The 25,603-nt window shown below is 38.7% G+C and overlaps 1 protein-coding gene across 20 annotated transcripts in view; it reads right to left on the reverse strand.

The window, feature by feature from the left end:
• MAGI1 (membrane associated guanylate kinase, WW and PDZ domain containing 1) overlaps positions 1 to 25,603 on the reverse strand; it is a 512,987-nt gene that overhangs the window by 336,929 nt on the left and 150,455 nt on the right. The window contains exon 2 of one of the 20 annotated variants that reach the window (XM_087923621.1): positions 2,374 to 2,499. The exons of the other annotated variants lie outside the window; for them this stretch is intronic. The gene's annotated coding sequence lies outside the window, so the exon portion shown is untranslated. The remainder of the gene's footprint in view (positions 1 to 2,373; positions 2,500 to 25,603) is intronic. 20 annotated transcript variants of the gene reach the window in all.

The raw sequence follows: 25,603 nt of genomic DNA on the forward strand, positions 1-25,603 counted from the left end.
GGAGAATTAGAATCTGGAATAATGAAAGTAGCACCATTTTTTATTTTAGCTGGTTATATCCATCTACAAGGTACAGCTCATCTGTATAAAATTCAGTGTCTTATACATTGGACTAAGCCTTAGTTCAGCCATTCCTGGGTCCCACCAGGAGACATTATTTATCTCCTGGATACATGTCAACTTTTGTCAAAATGTGTGGGACAAGCAGAAATTACTGCAGGTAGGGAGTCCCTCAAACAACCAGGGTCTATGCCAGGGGTCCTCAAACTTGACAGCTTTAAGACTTGTGGACTTCAACTCAAGTTGAAGTCCACAAGTCTTAAAGCTGCCTAGTTTGGAGATCTCTGGTCTATGCCATGAAGGACACAGTAGGTAATAAGGCACCCCTCGCTTCTCACACCCACAGGTCTTGGGTCTGCTTTCCCTGCTTTCATCCCCCTGGGTCACACACTTTACTTTCCATGCCCCATCACAACTCATCCACTTATCTTTTTCATAAATCTTCATTGGGAAGCAACTACTCTGCCACATAGCAATAGCACTTTGATTTATACACTGCTTTATAGTGCTTGTTGTATTATATATAGTACTTATATAATTGCTTATTGTACCCTATATTGTACCTTATGATTCTTGATGAATGTATCTTTTCTTTTATGTACACTGAGAGCATATATACCAAGACAAATTCCTTGTGTGTCCAATCACACTTGGCCAATAAAGAATTCTCTTCTCTTCTCTTTTATTCTTTACAGCTCCCTCTAAGTGGTTTACAGAGTCAGCCTATTGCCCCCAACAATCTGGGTCCTCATTTTACCCACCTCGGAAGGATGGAAGGCTGAGTCAACCTTGAGCCTGCTGGGATTTGAACTGCCAAACTGTAGGCAGCTAGCTGGCTGCAGAAGTAGGTTGCAGTACTGCACTCTAACCATTGCACCACCACAGCTCAAAGCCTTCTTACACAGATTGAATTGTGAATTACAGCCACTCTTAAATGGCACCCACTTCCGGGACAGCATCATGTGGCCTCTGTATTGCACAGGGAGACCAAGGGCCAAATCGGCCAGTTCTTCTTCCCAAATGCTATCTCCAAGTAATGCTATCTCCAAAGTTTACCATCTCCCAAAACCCAAAACAGTTCACATGCCTTGTGATCTAGCATGTGAACTCTGCTGAATGTTAGGTCCACTGTTTCCAGGAACACCTGAGCTGCTTCTGACTCCATACCCGGAAATACTCAGGTTCTTCGTTTTGGGAAATTCCACTGCTGACCCAGCCAAGATCATCCCTCTACCCCATCAGTATTTATTTCAGATTTTATCACACATGGCAAGTCTTCTCTCACACCCATGGAGGAGGATGGGCTTATCACAGACCAACCTGATATTCAGTAGAAGCAGCCAAAACCGAGATCCATGACCTCATCCTGGGTCGGAACACACTACAAAGTGTGTTGGTATAGATTTAAGCTCCCCATGAACAGTTTTCTGCCCACTACTGTAGAGATATTACTGCTTGCCCTACTCCTGCCCCCAATATTGGATGTCCCCCTTCTCTACCCTTTCCCCAACCAGAGAGTGCCATCCAGCCTAACTAATACAATAATCACTACTCAGAGAATGCAGCCAGTTGGCCAAGCTTCTACAAATTGCTTCTGACCTGGCATTCAGTGGTCCTAGGAACCAGATCGTGAACAACCCCATAAAATATTCTACAAAATATGCCATATACATTATAGAAGTATATACTAGCATTATTTGTAGAATACAATTATCTCATCATAAATATATTTGCTACTTTATCTGATCAACAATATCTGAACTAAGAGAAGAATTAGTCCATTTCCTTAGTACTAAAAGCTTCCTAGAATCTATACTTCTTGTCCATGACAGCAATTAAAATTGGGATACGTGCCAACAACAACATGAATCCTTCCTGGTTGTTCAAACATTTAAGGTGTTGGGGTGGAGGGAAATAACCAGAATCCTTTTCTTCTAGAAAGGAAGAAAAGTGATGAGCTGCACTAATTTCTTAGGAAAAAGTTGTAATGTACCTTCTATGTTTATTAGCCTGCTGGTTATTCCCAGAAGATGGAAATGTTTGTTTGCTTATGCACTTTTTGTCTCTTCATTACAGATTATTATTTTTTAACCATGTGTTTAGCTGTATATAAAGCAGACACGGACATTAAAAAAAAAAAGAGAAGATTGTTCTCTTAAGGAATCATGGAATGATACAGCTTTTTAACTGGAACCAAAACGATAATCTAAGCCAATCCTTTGCAACATGCAGGAAACCATTCATATATATAACAACAGGAATTGTCCAGCAGTTTAAAAATATTTCATCAAGAGGATTTTTAAAAATACTTACAAGCGGCTCCCTAATTTCACAAGCTAGAACATTTTTGCATGATTTAGAAGCTTACAAATGACAGTAAAATGGAAACATCTGTCAGGTTCGAAAGGCATCCTGGATTCAGTGAATGTAATTCCTTACCTGAAAAACATAAAGAGGAGATTCGCATTTACACTCTATTCTGCAGAAGTTAATGGCATATTTCCCATTTTTAAATATATGCACAATCAGCCCCTTCTGCCAACCTTGTAAAAGATGTCTACATCAAACAGTCAAAACATGATTTAAAAACTGTGCACATCTTCCTAATATAATATTGTGAAGCAGTGACAGATGGGACAGCATAATCAATACACTGCCACTGGAGATGCCTTTCTGCATTGCCTCTAGATGTCAGATATCAAAATAACTGCACATTTTGTTATATATATATATATATATATATATATGGATCTTTGGTTGTTCGGGTTTTCTCCGCGTAAGATTCAAAGTGTCTAGGCACGTTTGATGAAGTCTCATTCATCATCATCAGGCCTCTGTCTTTGGCTCTTGCTTTTCAGAGTGAAAAGCAAGAGCCAAAGACAGAGGCCTGATGATGATGAATGAGACTTCATCAAACGTGCCTAGACACTTTGAATCTTACGCGGAGAAAACCCAACAACCAAAGATCCACATACAAATACCCGAGAACCTCAGAAAACAAATATATATATATATATATATATATATATATATATATATATATATATATATATATATATATATATATATAAAAACGAACACAATACAGAAGCCTGATGATGGCAGATGAGATTCTGCCAAAACGTTGCTACAACTTTAAAAGTACAACTATAATGATGTGGGAAAATACCCGAACAAAGCTGAATACCATACGTGTAAGTACCCGTGAAAACTTAAGAAAATATATATATATATATTCATTTTTATAGAAAATAGGTTTAAGAATATTCATGCAAATCACCCATACAACTAGAAATAAAATAAAAATATAAGAATATATATGCTTTGCACAAAAAGTTGACAGTCCAGGTTCCAAAGAAATTATTATTATTTTTTTAATAATTTGCATTTTTTTAAAAAAAGAATTGATTTTAAGATCAGAGGCCAGAGTTTGGAAACTGCACATGAATATCAAAATAAAAATACACTACATGGGGTGGAAAGAGACCACAAAATCTAAGATGTTTATATGCCAGGAATGTCTTTTTCCACAAATTTCTAGCTTCCATACCTTACTAGGTAGGGTGGGAATCTGTAGGTTTTGGCACCTCTGGGAAAAAAAGGAACTAAAGGCCCATGATAGCCAGTTTGGTGATGGCTAATCTTTTTGTCATCGCATGCCGAAGGTGCGTTAGTACGCATGCGTGCCTGCACCCATAATGCAATGCACGTGCAACCCCCCCTGCGCTTCCCCATACCCAGAGCATGCGCACACGACCCCATTCATGCTCTCCTCACCCCTTGCACATGTGCACGTGAACCCACTGTGCTCCCCTGCCCCCTGCACATGCATGCGTGACGTTCCCATGTTCCTGAAAGAAGTAGAAGAAGAGTACATATGAACAGTGTTACCTATGCATCATTTGCTTGTTGCAAAGAGTCAGGCCTTGTTGTCCAAAGCATAAAGCTTCTTGAATGGTCTGCAAATCTTACAATGGCTACTTCATATACATCAGCTTTCTTCTGCTAGTAGAGAGCTACTCTCATCAAGTCATTTGCAAAACAATCCAGAGTGTTTTATAACAGGGATCACCAACCTTTTGGACCTCAGGGACCACCAAACTCATAATTTTAGATCCCAGGGACCACTAGCCAGTTCTGTGGGTATGGCCTAATTTGTCGGTGTGGATTGGTGGTCATGTGACTGGCTGGGCATGGCTTGTATGTAAATATTATAAATATTTATATAAATATTGAGTTTTTTATAAAAAAGAGCAACTTTTACCCAAAAGCAGGCAGGCAAATTGAGTTGCTCACAGAATCACAGATTCATTCAGAGATCTATCTATCTGCCATTGGCTAGCTCAGTCTGTCACATAAAATTTGCTTACAAGCAAACTCATAAAATTTGGTAGCAAGCAAACTCACAAAATTAACTCACAACACACCATGCATGTAAATATTGAATTTTTTTATTTTAAAAAAAGAGCAACTTTTACCCAAAGTCAGGCAAAGCAGGCTCACAGAATTATTCAGTGATCTATCTATCTGCCATCGGCTAGCTCAGTCTCTCAAATTTGCTTGCCGTGAGTCTGCACTGAATTTGCTTGCAAGGAAACCTTCAGCCCTAAGGGAGTTTCGGCTGTGCTGAGCTGAAGTTCTAAAGACTAACTAAAAAGCAAGAAATCCAACCATTTCCTGCTCCCTAGCTAATCTAAATCTCCCAGCACAGCAGAACAGATGATAGTCGGAAAAAGGAAAAATAGCAATTTAGCAGGTAAGTTTACTGGGTAAGGAGTGAGTGGGCGGGGAGGGTTCCCGTGGGCCATGGGCGGTGCAGCCTTGTGTTTCTGCACAGCCTGGATTAATTGCTTTGTGGGGGTGCTCTGGGGGTGAGATTTCTCTGCGGCCCACCGAAATTTTCTCAACCAGCCCATCGGTTGGCAACTGCTGTTTTATAAGCTTGGAATGCTTCCAAGCAATAATCCAACAATCATCAGACTTTAAGTATGATGCTAAGCTAGCAATGACATGAACTGATCAACTCATTAAGTTCATAATTTTTTTATTCATCTTGTAAAATTCCTTATCATGACATAGCAAATGTATTAGGTGACTATTAAATATCACAAATGAGTAGGATCAATTTCTTGTCATTATGCATTACCAGGATATGGGGCACAAGGAAGAGGATGCATAATAAACTTAGTGAGGATCTGTAAAATTTGCCATTTAAAATTACCCTGGGTTATATTCCACCTTTTCTTTAAAAAAAATATGACTGGAAACATCTGAGGACTCCCTTTTTCCTTACAATAACCCTATGGAGTAAATTTAATTGAGATATATTGACTGGTCTATGAATACACAAGAGAGTTTTCGAAACTTGAGGTTACTGGATTTGGATGGAGTCTCTCCAAACCTAGTCCAGGTAAATCACTAGAACACACTGATTCTCACTGTAACAACTGGCTTTACTAACTGCTGCATTATTTTTGGAAAAGCAAGACATTGACACACAATATTAATCTAGGTAACCACTTACATCATGTTCTTCAACAGCTTTTGCAGTTGAATTCTTTAAACTGTTTAACATTGTGTTGTACTCTACAGAGGGAATTCATTTAACATGATACACCAAACATAAGCTAACTATGGACATGACCCTAACTATCAGATAGCATGGCAAATCACAAGCATTCATAGTTTACTGGTTATTCTCCCTTTTAGGCCAATATCTTCACCAGGACTGGCCAACCAACCAGCCTTATACTTTTTTTTTTTAACAGCTCCATTTTAGAAAAGAAAATGAGTATTAACCCACCTTCCTATTTTATGTCTATATTCCCCTTGTGAATACACACTGTGTGTGGGTGGGGGGTGGAGGAAGAGTAGAGGACACTATAGCAGAAAAATCATTAAAGTTAAAACAAACCCGTTTGGATCCATTCAACCTTCTATCTTTATGTTCAAAGATATGAAGCTAGGCCCAATCATTAAATGCATTAAAGAGAGGCTGCAAATAAAGCATGCAGGATAATTCCCTGATAACGAGAATAATCTCAGGAGCGGATTTATTTCTCTAATAATTGTGTGAGAAAGGCATTATCTTTACAAATAAAACAATCCACTAAATCCAGTTGTTCTTGCTTGTTCTTGTGGTTATGCCTAGATTAAATTAAATTAAATCCAATCAATTAAATCAAAAAAGAAAAGAAGTAGGGGTGACATGATAGCGGTGTTCCGTTATCTAGGGGGCTGCCACAAAGAAGGAGTCAAGCTATTCTCTGAAGGCAGAAAAAGAAGCAACGATGGAAACTAATCAAGGAGAGAAGCAACCTAGAACCAAGGAGAAATTTCCTGACAGGATAATTATTCAGTGGAATGACTTGCGTCCAAAAGTTGTGAATGCTCCAAGACTGGATGTTTTTAAGAAGAGATTGGTCAGCTATTTTCTGAAAAGGTGTAGGATTTCCTGCTTGAGCAGGGGGTTAGACTAGAAGACCTTCCAACTTCTATTAAACCCAATTATGCAGATAACAGATAATCAGAGTTGGAAGGGACCTTGTAGGTCATCTAGTCCAATCCCCCACCCAAGGGGGGGGACCCTACACCATTTCTGACTAATGGCAGTTCAATCTCTTCTTGAAAGTCTCAAGTGATGGCGCTCCCACAACTTCCTAGGGCAAGCTGTTCCATTGGCTGATTGTTCTCACTGTCAGAAAGCTTCTCCTTATTTCCAGGTTAAATCTCTCCTTGTTCAGTTTCCATCCATTATTCCTTGTCTGGCCTACAGGAGCTTTAGAAAATACTTTGACCCCTTCCTCCCTGTGGCAGCCCCTCAAATATTGGAAGACTGCTATCATGTCTCCCCTGGTCCTTCTCTTTACTAGACTAGCCAAGCCCAGTTCCTGCAACCATTCATCATATGTTTTAGCCTCCAGTCCCCTAATCATCCTGGTTGCTCTTCTCTGTACTTTGTCAAGAGTCTCAACATCGTTTTTATAATGTGGTGAACAAAACTGGATGCAGTACTCTAGGTGTGGTCTTACTAAGGCTTTAGAGAGTGGTATTAGTACTTCCCTTGATCTTGATTGTATCCCTCTGTTTATACAACTTAGGATTGCATTAGCTTTTTTGGCTGCTGCTGCACACTGCTGGCTCATATTTAGCTGCTTGTCCACTAAGACTCTAAGATCCCTCTCACAGTTACTGCAATTGAGCCTGGTTTCACCCAGTCTATATGTGTACTTTTGGTTTTTCTTGCCTAAGTGTAGGACTTTACTTTTCTCTACAATGAATTTCATTTTGTTAGATATGGCCCAGTGTTCTAGTCTGTCAAGATCCACCTGGATCTTGACCCTATCTTCTTGGGTGTTAGCTATTCCTGCCAGCTTAGTATCATCTGCAGATTTGGTAAGTTTCCCTTCTATTCCCTCATCTAAGTCATTAATGAAGATATTGAAGAGTACTGGGCCTAAGACGGAACCTTGTGGCACCCCACTGCTTACTTCCCTCCATGTAGACTTAGACCCATTAAGGACTACTTGTTGAGTATGGTTTGCCAGCCAGTTGTGAGTCCATCTAGTAGTGGTGCTATCTATTCCACTTTTTTCTAGCTTACCAAGAAGTAGGTTGTGGTCTACTTTGTCGAATGCCTTGCTGAAATCTAAATATATTATGTCCACAGTATTTTGCTGATCTACTAATTTAGTCACTGTGTTGAAGAATGAAATGAGATTGGTTTGGCATGATCTGTTTTTAACAAACCCGTGCTGACTGCTAGTTATTACTTTACTTATGCAAAGTGGCCTCCATTCCAGGAGGAGAATATGAAGTTGAAAGATAAGAGTGTGTCCCTACTACAGGTAGTCCTCAATGTACAATCATTTAGTGATCATTCAAAGTTACAATGGGACTGGGGGAAAATTACTTACCACCAGTCTTTGCATTTATAACCTTCATAGCATCCCCATGTTCAAGTGATCAAAATTTGAGTGCTTGCCAACCAGCATGCATTTACGAAGGCTGCAGCGTCCCAGGGTCACGTGATCATCAATTGCAATCTTCCCAGCTGGCTTCCAATAAGCAAAGTCAATGGGAAAAGCTGGATTCATTTAACAATCGCATGATTCATTTAACAGCTTAACAATCCTGGCCAAAATGTTGTAAAATTGGGCATGGCTCCCTTAACAAATGCCTTGCTTAGCAATGGAAATCCTGGTTCCAACTGTGCTTGTCCATTGAAGACTACCTGTTTCCTGGACTACCAGTGTTTTCCCCCAATCTCATCCAGTTGATTTTTTTTTAAAAAAGCCATACATATCCATTAAAATGATTGTCTTAAAATTTTTAGGGAAGGATAGAGAGGTTCCAAAGAGACAAGGTCTTTGGAGAATATACCAAATCACAATTTATTCCGTTTCTCTGAAATCTGCTTTTGCAATCTGGTATGTGCCATATGTCCTGGACTACATCCAAGACATTATGATTAACAACAGACAGCTGGAGGGATTTCCTTAAAAACCAGCTACACATTTTCTGTGGTTGGATACCATCACCTCACCCCACAAAAACTCAAACCATTGCAAGATTTTGGCCATTTCACATTCTTCTTCTTCAAACCTGTGTATGGTTTGCCAATTGCACAGTGGCAGGTAGGAAAGCATCGCCCAGAAGATCATTGGTTGCCTTCTCCCCTCTTTGGAAGAGCTTTATAGCTCCCACTGCCTTAAGAAAGTTCAAAACATTCTTAAAGATCCATCTCATCCTGGCACCCTTTTTTTGAACTATTACCATCTGGCAGATGGTACAGGATAATAAAAACAAGGACAAATTGGCTGAAAAACAGCTTCTATCCCAGGGCAATAACTCTATTGAATTCTACTTTATAGTGCAATATTAATGCAATGTCAGGGGTTTTCAATTCAATGTATAAAATGTGAAGGATGTGTGTTTGTCTTTATTTTCATAGTCATAATGTAGACTGAAGATGGTACTTAATTTTGTTGTACGAGGTGCAATGACAATAAAGTAAACTAAAGTAAACCCACAACAAAATATTTACAAATTTAAGTTTTCTGCAAACTCTTGAGATTCCAATTATTCCTTTGAATTATTATTATTTTAATTCAAATTAAATTAATTTAGTTTTAGGGTTCTGCAGTACCATATAGAGGGGATTAGGGGCGCTGGGTTGCTAAAGTATGATCTCCACTGACAGAAAAAAAAAATGCAGACATGAGTAGCTTTAAAGTGAGCCATATTCAGCCGTGTGCCCAATCATCAGATTCATGGCATTTTCATTGTTTTTCTTATGAATACATTTTCTAAAAAAAAAAAAAGATGCATACTTGTTAACAGACCAGAAATCACAACCCTAGGAACTTCCAACTGCCCTACCTTGGAAATTACACATCAGACACTTAGCCCATTTGAATAGCATTCTCAGATGTCATCCAGTCAACTTCCACTAGGTTAACTACTAGAAAAATGCACAATTCAATAGTTTGTAAAGTAAAACCACAGTACTATTGCTCTTGACTTTGATAAGATACAGTCGAGATGTATTTAACATGAGGCGAGATAGAAGATGTAAACTTAAGGTCATTTCTAAAAGGTGCTCATAAAAATATATAACAATGGGACACCATTGTGTACTGTGAACTATTTTATCTTTTCAGCAAAAAAAAAAAAACAGCATTCTGGAGAAATTGCCAATATGTTATTGCTAGCACTTTTCATTTTTATTAAGTCCCCTACATGAAACACACAGACACAAGAAAGCTTCTAAGCAAACAGTGTGGGAAAATTCTTATTATAACAGACAAGGTCCCATCCTCCCTTTAGCTGGAAGGAGAGCGATGCTTGAAATTTTTTATTGAATTATTAGCTTAACATTTGTTTTATTTTACTATCCTCACTTATCGAACACCCAAAACAAACCACACCATAAAATCAGCAATAAAAACAGAATTCCTAGCTGCTCATAAAGATTTGTCTGTCAAATGTGTAAAATTCATCCAATCAGAAAATTTAAGTGGGAAAGTTTAAGAACAATGATTTCAAAAAGGAAGCAAATAAACAGAAAGTTTAAAAAAAAACATTTTCAAATATCCTGGTATTAAGCCATGTAGGGCTTTAAAGGTGATAACCAGCAATAATAAATGTTAATTTATTACATTAAATGTAATTAATTCAATCAATTTAAATTTTAAAACAATAGTAAAGATGGAAATAGAGGGGATTGCTTTGGAAAGTCCTTTTTTCCCCTGAATTACATAAAGTAATTTAAAAACTAAAGAGATATCCATCATGGAGCTTGGCTGGATTAAATGATAAACATTGTCCTGTTGACTCCTGAGGTATATAGGGAACATTTTAAATAGTAAAGTAGTAATATAGGGCATTTCCCTATGTAGTAATATAAATGCTGGAACATCTTACCCCTAATCTCTGCTATGTTGGCGTTAAAAGTTCCTAGATAAGTAAACTGCAGAAGTAGTAATTTTCAAAACCTCAAAATTCTCTATTTATGAAGAATATTTCATTAAACTTTACAGCAAATAATTTGTTAGGCTGGTTTTTTTTTTTAATCTAGCTAGACTTCCAAATTCTAGGGCACTTCTACTTAGAATGAAAAATACACATCTAAACATGTACGGGTACAAATGGATAAGGGGTTACCCTATTTCATCCTCCTTTTAAAATGAATAAAAATTGTGACAGCAAGTGCCAATTTAAATTAGGCTAGCTTGTAATCTTATACTTTTTTCAAATAACTGAGATTGGGCTCTTAATGTACAGGTTAATATTCCTCAAATGGAGTAGGCGCTATTCTCGATAAGGATATCTAATGAGCTTTTTTTTTTCCTACTGTAATACCTAGAGTGCTCCTTTCCTCTTTATTATTGTAATTATTGCAGGTTAGCACAGCTCTCATTTTTCTCCTCTAATGGCTTGAAGAATGCTATTACATTCTTTCTGGAGAGAAAATGTGGGTGACTTTAATGGTACTATTACCATTTCCTAGTGTTTACCTTTCATATCAAAACTGGTTAGAGACAATGATCAGCCTTTTGAAATTCCTTTGTAGCAAAAGGAGTACAATGATTTATTATGCAAATATCAACCTTTCACAGGACTTGAGAAAAGGAAACTCTTGCAAATCTGGTAGTAATGCTATTAAAATATGACTATTCGTTTTCATCTAAAACAAATTTGTCTTTGATTTGGATCCATTGGGCAGGTAGTGTAATTCTTCAAATGATCTTACATTGTTAATCAAGTAATCAAGTTTTAAGGAACATCTTTTTGGTAATGTTATACAAGCACGTTGCTCTTCTATCAAGATTCATTTGAAAGCTGCAACTTAATATAATAACAACAAAGAGAGAAAAATCAAGAGAGAAGATGATATATTATAACACCACCACAGATTTGAGAGATACATAGTTTGATCATACAGATTTTAGAATTTAATACCCAACTGATGGCAATTTTGTTTAATATAAATGCAACCATCCATTGAAAACTAAAGAGGTTCTTAAAATGACCTGTCAAAAAAGAGCAAATTAATAGAGGCCTTTAATTGGGTGAGTGAGGGGTGGTGGTGTTGCATAATGACACACTTTTTTTAGGGTAAGTTTCAATCCAATTTCTTAAAGTGGATTTTACCTATAACTGCAACTGCAATAATAATTGTATTGTACTCCTCATCTGGTTGTTGCTTTTGGAAAAATCTGAGGAGGAAGAAATATTAGTTATGTTCAAAATTATTTATAAAAAATAATAAAGGCAGAAAATAAAGTAATTGATTTTGAATACAGTACCATTGTTTAACATTATTTTTGAATTTCAAAATATTTGACTTCAGTCGTTTTGATTAAACAGATTAACAGAGTTGGAGGGGATCTTGTAGGTTATCTAGTCCAACCCCCTCACCCAAGCAGGAGACCCTACACCATTTCTGACAAATGGCAATCCAATCTCTTCTTAAAAGCCTCCAGTGATGAAGCTCCCACAACTTCCGAGGGCAAGCTGTTCCACTGGTTGATTGTTCTCACTGACAGAAAATTTCTCCTTATTTCTAGGTTGAATCTCTCCTTGTTCAGTTTCCATCCATTGTTCCCTGTCTGGCCTTCGGGTGCCTTGGAAAATAGCTTGATCTCCTCTCTGTGGCAGCCCCTCAAATACGAGAACACTGTTATCATGTCTTTCCTGGTCTTTCTACAACCGTTCATTGTATGTTTTAGCCTCCAGTCCCCTAATCATCCTGGTTGCTCTTTCCTGCACTTTTTCTAGAGTCTCAACATCTTTTTTTATAGTGTGGTGACCAAAACTGGATGCTGTACTCTAGGTGTGGTCTGACTAAGGCTTTATAGAGTTGTAATAGTACGTCACTTGATCTTGATTGTATCCCTCTGATAATGCAATTTAGGATTGCATTAGCTTTTTAGTTGCTGCTGCACACCACTGGTTCATATTTAACTGATTATTGCTTTACAACTTAGGATTTAATATGGATTTTCTGATTTATTTTATCTGCTTTGTTTTTAGTATCATATGATGTCTTTCAAACCCAAGTTTCTCCAGGGCAGTATATTTCTGAGAGAACTCAGTAGTCAGTGGTACAGCCAGTTTTATCAAATTCAATATTTTAAATGATCTGTAAACCACAATGAGATTTGGAGTTAACAAGTCATCTAGATCAGGGGCACCCAGGTCTGCAGAACACTATCGGTCTGCTTCCCATCGACAGCCAGGCTGCACAAGCACTGGGCAAGTGTGGAAGCTCCATTTGCACAAGTGGTATGTGCACATGCAAAACCATCCCAAACCCTCACTGCTGCCAGTCCACAGAGCCAGAAAAGTTGGGAGACCACTGATCTAAATATATAATAAATCACTATCCTATAGTATCCACACAAGAATTTAGAGTGAGCTACTAGGCTTAATATTTGCCATGAATGTTGGTTTCAGCAAGCCATTTTTAAGCGATCCAAATATATTACATATATTGTCTCAATATAATTCTTTAAAACAAGATAAGAAGCTTCTAGATGTCACTGGATATCACTGGGTGTCTGAATGTTATTGAAGAGCGATACTTTATTGCCCCAATCAGTGGTGAGAAACAGAGAAGCACTAAGGTTTGCCGATGAATCCACAGAATCACTTCCTTGCCTGCCTCACAACTATTCGCAAAGCAAAGGGACTTCCGGTTTGCGCTTCTTCCGTGATGGACTGAAATCGCATTTGTGCACGGTTTTGATCCGTGCTCGCTGCGAGAGCACCCCGAGCCACCCAGATTCAGGGCTGAAGCCACCCCGTAGAGGTGGTGAAGACAGGAGAGCCATCAACCAGGTTGAGGAGAGCCACATCTCTCCTCCTCCGCTGGTCATTACTCCCTTTCCCAAAGGTGGTTGCAGCAGTGGTCAGAAATGGCCACCTCAAAGAAGAACCCAAACGGACAAGATTGTGCAGGAGGAAGTTTAAAGGAGAAAGTTTGACTGACTGCGTTGAATGGAGAACATCTATTTAAGGTACCTGGAACCTGAATTTTAAAGACTAATACTATTCCTAAAAAAGATTTTAAGCAGTGAAAGAGAAAGGGAAAGGAAACAGAATTGGCTTTTTTTCCTCTCACACTGACAGTTTTAATTGACTTGGAAGAAGTAAGAAGAAGAGATTCGAATAAGAAATTGATACTAATCCACTTTGACATTGATAGGCTATTTCTAGCTGAAAATAAAGTGTCAAAGGGATAAAGATTCTTGGATAATTTAATTTTTTCTTTAAAAAAAAAAAGAAAGTAGCGGAGGGAAAAAAGGAAAGAGGGTGGAATCTGGAAAATGGAGGAGACCACCTGGAACTTTAAAAAAAATCAATAGTGGAATTTTAACAAGGCTTGCAAAAGATACATTGTAGCTGAAACTTTGTTACAAGATAACAAAGCCCCTAGAAAGAGAAAGTGAGAAAAGAAGCAAGAAACAGTTTTGGATTATTGGATGATTCCTGGAACTTTGGATGGAGGATCCTAATGAAACAAAATAAAATCAATTGGGGGTTGTTTAAATTTTTTTTAAATGGCATCACTCCTTGGAGAGTTAAAAATGAGACTTAAAGAACAAAAAGAAGAAGCACAAGAGGGAAGAGGATCTTTTGGCTTCATATTTCAATTTTTAGAAATGGAGATCTTGAACTATGAAAAACAACAAATGACATGATTTTTGTTAAGCCATCAGATTATTACAATGGATTTATATGACCTCACTTCCCCCATGGTCATTAAGCAAATCATCCACAGTTGTTAAGTGAGATACCACAAGACCATAACTTTTCCTGCTGTTTTTTTCCACTAACTCTGCTTGGCGGAAGCCAGTTATGAAGAACACAAATGCCAATCATGAGGCCATGGAGATGCCGCAAGAAAGACCAGTCATAACATGACTTTTTCAGCACTATCATAACTTTCATTCATCACTAATCAAGATAGCCATTAATCAAGGACTACTGTATTCTCTATTATTGAGCTACCTCTCAGAAATAGGCTTTCTGGAGAACACTGGGGAAAGTAGAAGGAAAGAGAAGGCAGTGACAAACAACAGCAAGGTGGATGGACTGAGATAACAGTGCCGATGAGTGCACCATTGGGAGACCTGAAAGACTAATTATGGACAGATCATCATGGAGAAATCCTTGGGGTTGCTAGGAGCTGAAAATGACTTGATAGCACATAATCAATCAATCAATTTAATGAAAATGTCCAAGTGGCGCAGATTCAGGTGCATGATATCTTTTTCCAAGGTATAATTGTTGAAGTTCATCAGATGACAGATTCTCAAGATCCTTAATAGGGAAAAAGGAAGCACAGTCAAAACCAGTCTCTTCCGAAGTCACCCAGCAAGGCAACTGTGTTGAAAGACAGTCAACTGTCAAATTTCTAGCAAAAGCTGTCATCTCTCTTCAAGGACAGACTCAATTATCCAATAACCTTCTGTCACGCAGGGTGAGAATGAGAAATGAGCTGACTGCTTTTACACACACAAAAAAGCCACAGTAAAAGAAAAAAAAAATAGATAATTTCGATACACAGACTTGCTGCCTTTACATACAATAATAATCAGTCAATTGGTTGCAGCAATTTGCAATCAACTCTATTAACTGAGAACATCAAACACACATCTGAATCAAATCATGTAGGCAAAACCAGCGTTGTTTAAATAGTTTAAAATGTTTTTATTGCTCCTTAAGATCATGTGTATATACGAAAGAAACAGAATATGTAATTACTTACTTACACACATACACACACACACACATTTTATTTCTTTTTTTTTTAATTGCTTTTGTCATTGGTTGATTTTCCTTTTTAAGGTTCTGTATTTTCAAAATAAATACTAAAATAGAACTTTAAAAAGCATCAAATCATTGTCAGCAGTAGTTCTTACAAGAAAAAATGTTCATTTATATATACTTTTAATTAGGCACTATTAGTTTACAGTGTCCTTAAGTCTTGTAACATACTCTTGCAAATATTTTCTAAACCTGCGCCCATGTTTGCTAATAATTGTTGTCATTCAAACTAAATTGTAAGGGCCAGGGAAGGCGAAGCTTCCATTATTACCTTCCTGTCTATCATTTGCCTCCTCCCTTTTTTTTTTTTGGGGGGGGGGGGAGAGAAATATTTGTCGATGATAGTCTATCACTCCAATTCGATTTATCTTTCCAGAAAGAGTTGCTAAACAAATCAATTTTTAACCAAGATCCCTGCTTCTTTCCTTTCTAACTGGACAGAAGCTCATGTGGGTTTCTGAGTTATGATTAGGTTCAAACCTAACTGGAATTATAGAGTAGTGTTTTCATTAAGCACTATGTCTGAAGACGATCTTTGCCTAAGTTATCACTGGAGATGGTCCTCCATTTTGATCCTCTTCATATTGACCACGATCAACAGGATATATTCTCTGTTCTTTTCTAGAACTTGTAAATACAAAATGGATAAGTAGACTTTCCATGCAATGCTTCACAATGGCTTGATGACGATTTCTGGACAACGCAGCTATTTTATCACACATCTGTTTCAACCAGTTTCTTGGTGATCAGTTGTACAGAGATTGACCTAGACATAAAATAATAAGTTTGGCGGAGAAAATGCAAATGTAGCAGAAACACCAGATTAATCTATATCTTACAGGTTGGTGGTCTCAAACTTCCTCTAGCAATAGACCTCTGGGGTCTTCACTCTGTTCCCACCAAAGTTAAAGAAAAGAAATACTATAGTGTGATGTCTTTTCATCAGGGAATTTCATGAATTTCATCAGAGGCTTGCTCTAATTGTGCTTTTAAAAAAAAGACAAAACAAAGCATGAACATTAAAAGAAGAAGCCCAACTGGATACATTCCTAAATGAAGAAATACTAGAGTCACGTTGAATGTTTCATGTGGATTAGAGAAATCTGTCACTATATGTTCTCTCTCTCCCCCCCCCTCTCTTCTCCTCCCCCTCTCTCTCTTTTCTCCCACCATTGCCTCATTCATAAAGACAGCCAAGAGGTCATTATCTTCCTTCACTATCTGAGGAGCCTTCTAAAGATTACAGGACCAAATTCTCCCACCAGCTGAAAACATTTAAGCACGGAATCTTCTTGGCTGTGATCAGACCTGTCATGGAACCAAGTTTCTTCACTAAGCAATGGGAAACCAACCAATTTAGCCAGAGACAGCTTTGTAAAGGCCATTAATCCTGGAACAAAGCACTGAGCAATGCATGACAGATGGAACACTGGGATGCTGAAACCCAAAAGATTGGCGGCCGGAGTGGGGGGGAGTTGAGTGGATAGCAGAAGTAAAACATCAAAATATTGCATTGGTTGGTAATTATTTTCCTGAATCTTCACGGCAAATATCAAAACAGCAAGCCCAATACCATATGACACTTTTGTGCATTACTTTAAATGAGTGCCATACAAACCTCTTTGGAAAAAGAACCATATGTCTAAGCAACTACTCCTCAAAAAACCCTGAGATTCTGCCATCACTTCCAGATTCCATCATTTGGCTGAGATGCTAATAAAAAAATTACACACAGCAACTAGCAGGAGTATGAATTAGCCACATGTCTAATAAAATTTGTGGGGGAATCTTTGATTCCATATATCGTTTAAGAGAGTCTAACTACAATATGTACCTTAAAATACGTGTTTCCTCAGGAGCATCGTTTATTCCAGCCTTCTGCATGACCCTGAAAGTAAAGCTAATATAGCTCATTTATACTTGTGGCTTTTATAGGGCAGGGATCCCAATCCCTGGGCTGTAGCCCAGCACTGGGCCACAGCCTGTTCAGAACCGGGGCATGTGAGCGACTGGCTGATGCAGAACAACTTGCATAAGTGATGAGGCAACTCGAACAAATGCACACAGATATACTTGTGTGAGCAATGCATTGGTTCTCCACTTCCCGCCCCAGGCACAAACCCGTTAAAGGTTCGGGACCGCTGGTATGGGGGGGGGGGTTCAGCAGGGGGTTGGACTAGAAGACCTCCAAGGTCCCTTCCAGCTCTATTCTGATTGAAACAAGGGAGCTGGTGCATTTACACACAATCCAAAGGACTTCTTTCTCACCATTTCCAAAGAGTGCAAACCAGAGGTGGTATTCAGCAGGTTTTGACCAGTTCTGGAGAACCAGTAGCGGAACTATTGAGTAGTTCGGAGAACCGGCAAATACCACCTCTGACTGGCCCCACTCCCATCTATCCTCTGTCTCCCAAGTCCCAGCTGATCGGCTGGGTCTTCTTTTGTTGTCCTGCACAGGAGAACGGAGCTGGAAGGCAGGTTAGTGGGGTGGGGAGGGAATGGGGATTTTGCAGTATCCTTTCCCCTGCCACGCCCACCAAGCCACACCCACCAAGCCAAGCCACACCCACCATGCCATGCCAACAGAACCGGTAGTAAAAAAAATTGAATCCCACCACTGGTGCAAACTCCTCCCAAATGTGTAATTATTTCTTCTAAAAGTGGATACATCTTGTCAAGTCTTGATTTAATGAAGCCTTCAATTAAAAGTAAAAGGAAGCCAGGCTGCCCAAAGCACACGGTGGCTGGACACCATCAAAGGTGACACCAGCCAGAACATAGAACAACGCAAAGAAATACTGCATCATCAGAAGATGTGGAGAGACCTGGCCCATATAATCATCAAGAGTCAGACATGACCAAATGGACAGCTCTATCATCAATATAAAAAGCCAGTTTGTGTAAAACATTGCTGTGTACCCAGGTTTCAGGCTCATCTTGCACCCATCTGCTCTGCAAGCAGTGATACAAGGGTTTCATATTCATTGTCATTTATTGTCACAGTTCAATCAACCATTTTTAATTGATAAAATGTTAACAGGGCACCCTTCACTTATGATAAGTTGCTTAGTAACCGTTCAAAATTACAATCTTGTTCTTTTAACAAGCCCATAATCCCTTAAGAGGTGGAGTCTGGACAACCGATTGGAGCTAGCAGAGTGTTTTAATGGCCGGATGCCCTTCCTGTCACCAATGTGGGGTTTTGTTCAGTAGATATATTCTCAGTGTGCCCAGAGAGAGAGAGAAATATCTGCCTCCACCTAGGATTGAACTCACAGTTTCCTGATTGTGACGTGAGAGCTCCACCTCTAGGCCACCGCTCTACTCCACTGTTCAAAGTTACAATATACCCCCCCCCCCAAAAAAAAAGCTACTTACAATCCAACTTTGAAAATTAGGACATCATCCTCAGCCCCCAGCAGTCACCTGAACGTATTTTGCATCTTTGACAACTAGCTCACATTTACATCCACTTGTAGTGTCCCACATGGCTGTGATTTACAATATTTTTTGTCAGAAACCAACATTTATTTCCAGTATGTGGCAAAAAAAAACCCAGCCCTTAAGAAAGAATGGGTTCGCTTAATAACCATAGTGTTTGCTTAACAACTCCCAGATTTGCTTAACAACTGCTGCAAAACAAAAAAAAGGTTGTTGAACTGGATCCTGTCACATGGTGAGTTGTTTTACAGCCATCATGACTTACAAACATAGTTGACAGGCTCAATTACATTCCTAATTTGAGGACTATCTGTAAACCACGCACTAACTCTGGGCAATTTAGTGAGTATAAAAACATCGAACATTAAATCAAACCATTTCCTAAATCACAACTCTCATGCCTCTCAATTAAAATAACATAAAACAAAATTCTTGATCGCTGCCCAGTCACTGAGTGACTAAACTCTCAATGAAAAGAAATATCTTTGGCACCTTTCAGGAAGGCAGGAGTAAGGAAGCCAGATGTGAACAGCACAGTCATAACGGCAAGGACACTGTTCTGCCCTTTATAAATACTGGCTGAATGTATAAAGGCAGACAGATTTATGTTTTCTTAAGTTTTTGTGGGTACTTACATGTATGGCATTCGGCTTTGTTCGGGTATTCTCCCACATCATTGTAGTTGTGCTTTTAAAGTTGTAGCAACCTTTTGGCAGAATCTCATCTGCCATCGTCAGGCTTCTGTATAGTGTTCATCTGTGAGTCAGACTTTTACAGTGGCTTCAGATTTAAATTTGGGGCAGCCTATTGCTGTGCAGAATGGTTTTTTCTTCACCCTGATTGGTTGGGAGTCTTGGTCTGTGTTTATTGGTCTTGGAGTTTGCTGTGTTCTGCTTGATTGGTGTTTCTAATATCTTCTGTCTGTTTTTTGGCTCTTTTTGTATCTTGATTGGCAGACAGATTTAAACTCCACAAAGGCATCCATACAAAGTCTCTTTATTGGTTCATGAGGCATCCTCAAGTATAACTTCCTCTCAATGTCCAATTCTCTGCATAACTGACTTTATGGTATAAAAGGATAGTGATCTTTCATCCCATAGTAGTGGAGCAAAGGGGAGAGACGCCCGCGCGATTCTGGAGTCCGAGCAAGAGTGAAGGAACCTCCCCCAACCCACCAAGGGTCAATTCAGTGACCAATCAGGATTACTGATGTGATCACATGAATGGACTACATTTCCCAGGATACCTTAAGTACATTTACCATGATGCATTCCCTTAAGGGGCAGCTCCCAATTACTAACTAACTATCCCAGTTCCCTATTAACTATATACTGGCTGGACAGCACAGACAACCCTGAGAAATTTGTTCTTTGGCCCCTTTCCTCTCACTTCTCAAGAGGACAGGAACCTGTGGAATTCTGGGAGTTGAAGTCCACAGATGTTCAAGGTTCAGATGTAATTTCCTTCAGGCACTAGAATACCTATTGCTGACTTCTTTGGAATAAACTGCTTATCAACAATCAACAGAGGGGGTTCCTCCAGAAGTAGCAAGATCCATAAATGAATACATGAACCAAGCTTTCCTTGAGAAAGTGAATGGGAAGCAGCCACAAGAAGCATCCAAGAACTCAAGAGTGCTTTCTAACAAGTAGATATATTGCAGACATTACTAATGAAGCCATTGTGAACAAAATCCCACTTATTACTGCATCTCAAATTCAAAACCTATTTACAGGGAAATCAAAGCTTTAAACTCCCACATTTCTTTCCTCTTTGTACAGTGGAACTGGCTTGAAGCCACCTGCTTTGTTAGGCTTTGTTAACTAGACTAGTCTGGTTTCAGAACGTTCAGTTCAGACCTTGTGAAAGCTGTTCCTTTGAAACAACTGTCTCTGTCACTTCTAAGATGAGGTGGTTAGCAGCATGAGGCCCCCTCCTGGTACACAAACTCTCTCTGTGGAGCACTAAAACGAAATGGAAGAAGTAGAATCAACAGAGTCAACGCCAAAGCGATAGGGCTGAGAGCTTTTGTAGGAGAGCTGGCTCTGTCTTGCCCAGGCATTAATTAATGCTGTTTCTACACGGGATGCCTGTTAAATCTCTTGACAGCTCAGAATCTGCTTACAGTGCATGAATCGTATCGAAAAAGGTATGTCAGCTACCATGAAGTCAAATGCAAACTTCTTTTTACTGGTGAAAGCATTTTCATTAGAGAGGGGTGTGTGTGTGTGTGTGTGTGTGTGTGTGTGTGTGTGTGTGAGAGAGAGAGAGAGAGAGAGAGAGAGAGAGAGAGAGAGAGGGTGCTATTACCAGATATATAATGAAGGCACTGGGATTTCTCCCTTGCTAGACAAATAAGCATTTGAGTCAAAGAATGTGACATTTTCCAGATTAATTCTAACAATTGTGTGAATAGGTGACTATGGTACATCTGCTAACCTGGATTGGCTCATTACCAAGGAAGTGACAGGAGAAAGTGAGCTGTTTCACAGATAATATTGTAGGGGATGCTGCAGGCCAAAAATAGATCTCCGACTGATTTTGTTGTAGGAGGAAGGTGCTTGTCACATTTTCTCTTCTTGAACTTCCTGCACACCTACAAAATACCTGAAGTCCAAATTAAGTCTCCATTTCAAAAGGTTGTTCTGCAATAGGACAACGATTGCAATCTATACGAGGATTTAGACATCTACAGCATCCACCCAAATTGAAACAAAATTCGAACACAGAAACAATCTTAGTGATTCCTTGCTTTGGCAGGCATCCTTTCAGGCTAATTAAAGCATGATACATGCCTTATTTTGAGCATATGTTATTTAAAGCTGTTTTATACAACCGTTTCATAGTATTTCTAGCAGAATGGAAAAAGAATCGCTAATTTATTCTTATGACAGCCATGAAGCTCTATTTATATTTGAGGTTATTTGATGCATAGTACACGGTCACTTGTTTTGAGCACAGTGACGGAAGCGTCATGCACACTGATGTGATTTAGACTCTCGGAGTTTTCTGGTCTGAGATTCCCTAGATAGATGGGAAAGCCGAATTATGTTGAAGGGTTTTAAAGATCCAACCTGAATTTGAGCAAAGCCGTTCCAGTCAGGGAGTGCACAACCTCTTACTAAGAAGGCTGAGCTAAAACTGGGGGACGCTGAGGAGGAGTCCTGTGGAGGAGGAGGAGCGTCCCAGAGTTTTAAGCCCAGCCTTTCCAGAAGAGACTGAAGCACCTCCCACTTCTGGATGCTCTGAACAGCTCATGGGAGAAAGGATCTTTTTGAATAATTTAGCTGGGATACCTGATGGATCTACCAGTTTGTCAGAGTGCCATCAAGGATTGCAACTTTGGGACTGCATTCTGGTTTCAAACTTCTCTCTTTTTTTTTACAGTAAAGAGTAGTATACCTGCAGCAAATCCTGTTGACTACAAAGATTCTATTTTTTTAAATGTAAGAATCATAGGACTTCCTTCTAGGAGGAAGTAAATATAACTGTCCAATTCCTGCAGAAAGACACAACCAGCAATCCATCAACCAGTCCATTTCCACAGATCAACCCTTGTCAGCAATCTCACAATAGATGAGCAGACACATCTTACTGAAACAGATTGGCTAGCAAATCATGAGAGAATTGAAGTCTTGGTGTCCTATCCATTCTTTATAGCATGTTTTCCTCTTATTCCTGTCCACATCTGTTCTACATGGAATACCTGGTGATTCTGTTAAAAGTTGCAGAATTCCTAACCTGAAGAACAGAGTCAAACCACAATGTCTCTAGCTATAGTGGCTCTTCAAAGGTTCCATCTCAGATCTGTCACAACACTACTTGAACCTTGAATTAAACCTTCCATGGAATGAAAATTTATGTTCTACTATAAAACTAAGTATAGCTATGGACAGATAGACAGAGAGACGGATAGATAAGTTATATTTTTTCTCAGAATTTGATTCATAGAGAGAGAACTGTGTTGATAAAACATAGCTAAAATACCTTTAGAAGAGCTACTTGATATTAAAAGACTGTTTGTTCAAAAGAACTCTTATGATGAAAATAAAGTTTCATTATTTTTGCAGTTACAGATGTAAAGGTGACCACAACCAATTCTCATTAAAATCCCACAGACTATTTGACTGATGAGGCAATTGGAACCAGCTTCTTTTAGGTATCTTTTCAAGTCTTTGATTGCTTTTTCTTTAATTCACTGTCAAGTAATTTTCCCATTTTTTCCTATGTTTCCAGTTTAATTTGCAACAAAGGGCTTTAGTGGTAAAGCCACAGATTTAATTTCAGGACAACACTGATTATTTCCATGTCTTTTCAGAACTGACAGATTTAATTAGTCTTCAAAAACAGTTGTTTACCAATATAAAAGAAAGAAATAAAAGAAATAACTGAGAAACAGTATTTCTCAATTGCATCTTTATGCCTTCTATCAATTCTGAAGAGTAGACCATGAAAGTATATCACTCACTACAGAGCTTAACACTTATATTCCATCTGCCAAGAATTTAGTCATCATATAAAGATCATATTCATCATATAAAGATCATATTCACTCATTAAGGTAAGTAATATTGGTTTAATCATGATTTATTCAATAAACTACAACAATAGCATGTTGATCCAAGCGTCATGGTCCACCAACCAAAATGGCCAAATTCACAGCACCCTGAGCCAAAACCAAATAAACGACATTATGGCTTATTCTGCTGTGCAAATATAGTAAAATATACCTTAGTCAACAATATTAGCAATTCTGTAATTTGGGTATAATACAGGAAAACTAAGAGTAACAACTAAAAAAGAAAGCTTTTTCATAAGCTTCCTTTAACTGGAAATAATTCCTACTTATTATAGGAAGCAATCTGAATTCTTCTCAAAACAATACCGTGTCACTCTGCACTCTAGAAAGAGTGTACAGAAGAGCAATAAAGATGATTAGGGGACTGCAGACTAAACCATATGTGATGAACAATTGCGGGAGTTGGGTATGCCTAGCTCAACAAAGAGAAGGACTAGGAGTGACATGATAGTAGTCTCCCAATATTTGAGGCTCTGTCACAGAGAAAGGGGGCGAAACCTATTTTCCAAATCCCCTGAGGGGCAGAGCAAGAAATAACAGATGGAAGCTTATGAAAGAGAGATCCAGCCTAAAATTAAAGAAAAATTTCCTGTCAATGAGAACAGTTAATCAGTGGAATGGCTTGCTTTAGAAGTTGTGGATGCTCCATCACTGGAGGTTTTTAAGAGATAATTGACATCACTCTACACACATTTTCTCAGAGTAAAGTTTGCTCATCTCAGTGGGGCTTATTTGTGATTATGTAACACTGTGCTATATTTAATTAAAACAGGATAGTTCCAAAATACATCAGACACTTCCTTGCCAATACTGAATCTGCTCATTTGGTAAGAACATCTGCAGAATGGCTTGCTCCAGGTGTCTCCACAGCTTCTTCCCTCCTGGCATTTTGAACAAGAGTCCAAACAGCTTTATACTACCAAGCTATTAAACCCAGTGCATGGCTAAGAAGTGTCCATCCGGGAAGACGTGATTAGCGTTCATTGCATTATTTGTGTTGTTTGCATTATCTATTTTACACATAGTTTATCTTCTGATGGGCTTAAACTATACAAGTTATGAAAAAAGCAAGCAAATTCTGGAAAAAAAAAGTTATGAATAAAGCAAGCAAACTCTGGAAAATAAGCCACAATAAATTGCTCTGGCAAAAGTTTTTTGAAAGCAGTTGCTTTTAAAGCAGTAATAAAATAAGCTTGCATATATTTGTAGTTATACAGAACCATGTGATTTAGCATAAAAGGGGGTGTACATAAGCGCATCAGCGTGCCTAACTATCATCATTTGCGGCCTTCCAACAAGCAAAGTCAATAAGGAAAGCTGGATTTATTTAACGTCCATGTGATGCACTTAACAACTGATTTATGTAGAATTGTTGGAAAAAAAGTTGTAAAATAGGGCACAGCTCTCTTGACTACCTTGCTTAGCAACAGAAATTCTGGTCCCTATTGTGGTCGTAAGTTGAGGACTATCTGCAGGTCAGGTTGCACTTGGGCTATGAAAAACTTTCCACTAGCTCAAACAGTGAAGTCCACTTCTCACATCTTATTTTTCCAGTCTAGTGCAATCTATATATGAAAATAATGACAGTAGATATTGCCATGCAGCTGTCTTACTTGGTAAATATTTGCTGCTACAATTTAAATGGTTTTTTTTAATCCTCAGGAACGCCACGCTACAACATTTATTTGCATAGAAATTGCTTCCCCAGAATTTTGGAATTTTCAAATTCCTCTTACCACCTCTGGGCAGCAGGGGGCGCTACTAGCTCATATTTGTAAATGGAGCTACAGTCAAATATAAGGAAGAAATCAGCTGCTCAAGTAAGTATTCAGTGGATAAGCAGGGAAAGTGGATAAGAGTTGTCCTTGAGCCATGGATTGTATTATCTGCACACTTTTCTTTCAAAATGTTTTGCTTGTTTGCTAATTAAAGCTGAGCACAAACTCCTTTGCGTTGGTCCACAAATCAAGAACTCTCCAACAGAAACTAAACATCGTGCAGCCATTTCAGCAGGACATAATGGTCTTTTAAAAGGTTAATAAAATGGATGGGTATAAAAGCCATGGGATATCAACCCACCCGACTTGCCATGCAAATTGATGGGAACGTTTCAAAAACCATAGGAGACTTCAAAAACATCCCCCATTTCAAATTTCAAACAATCTCCCAACATCTCTGATCCTCAAA

Source organism: Pseudonaja textilis, chromosome 2 (assembly GCF_049901715.1).
Source record: "Pseudonaja textilis isolate UNSWEBS1 chromosome 2, rPseTex1.2, whole genome shotgun sequence".
Taxonomy (NCBI): domain Eukaryota; kingdom Metazoa; phylum Chordata; class Lepidosauria; order Squamata; family Elapidae; genus Pseudonaja; species Pseudonaja textilis.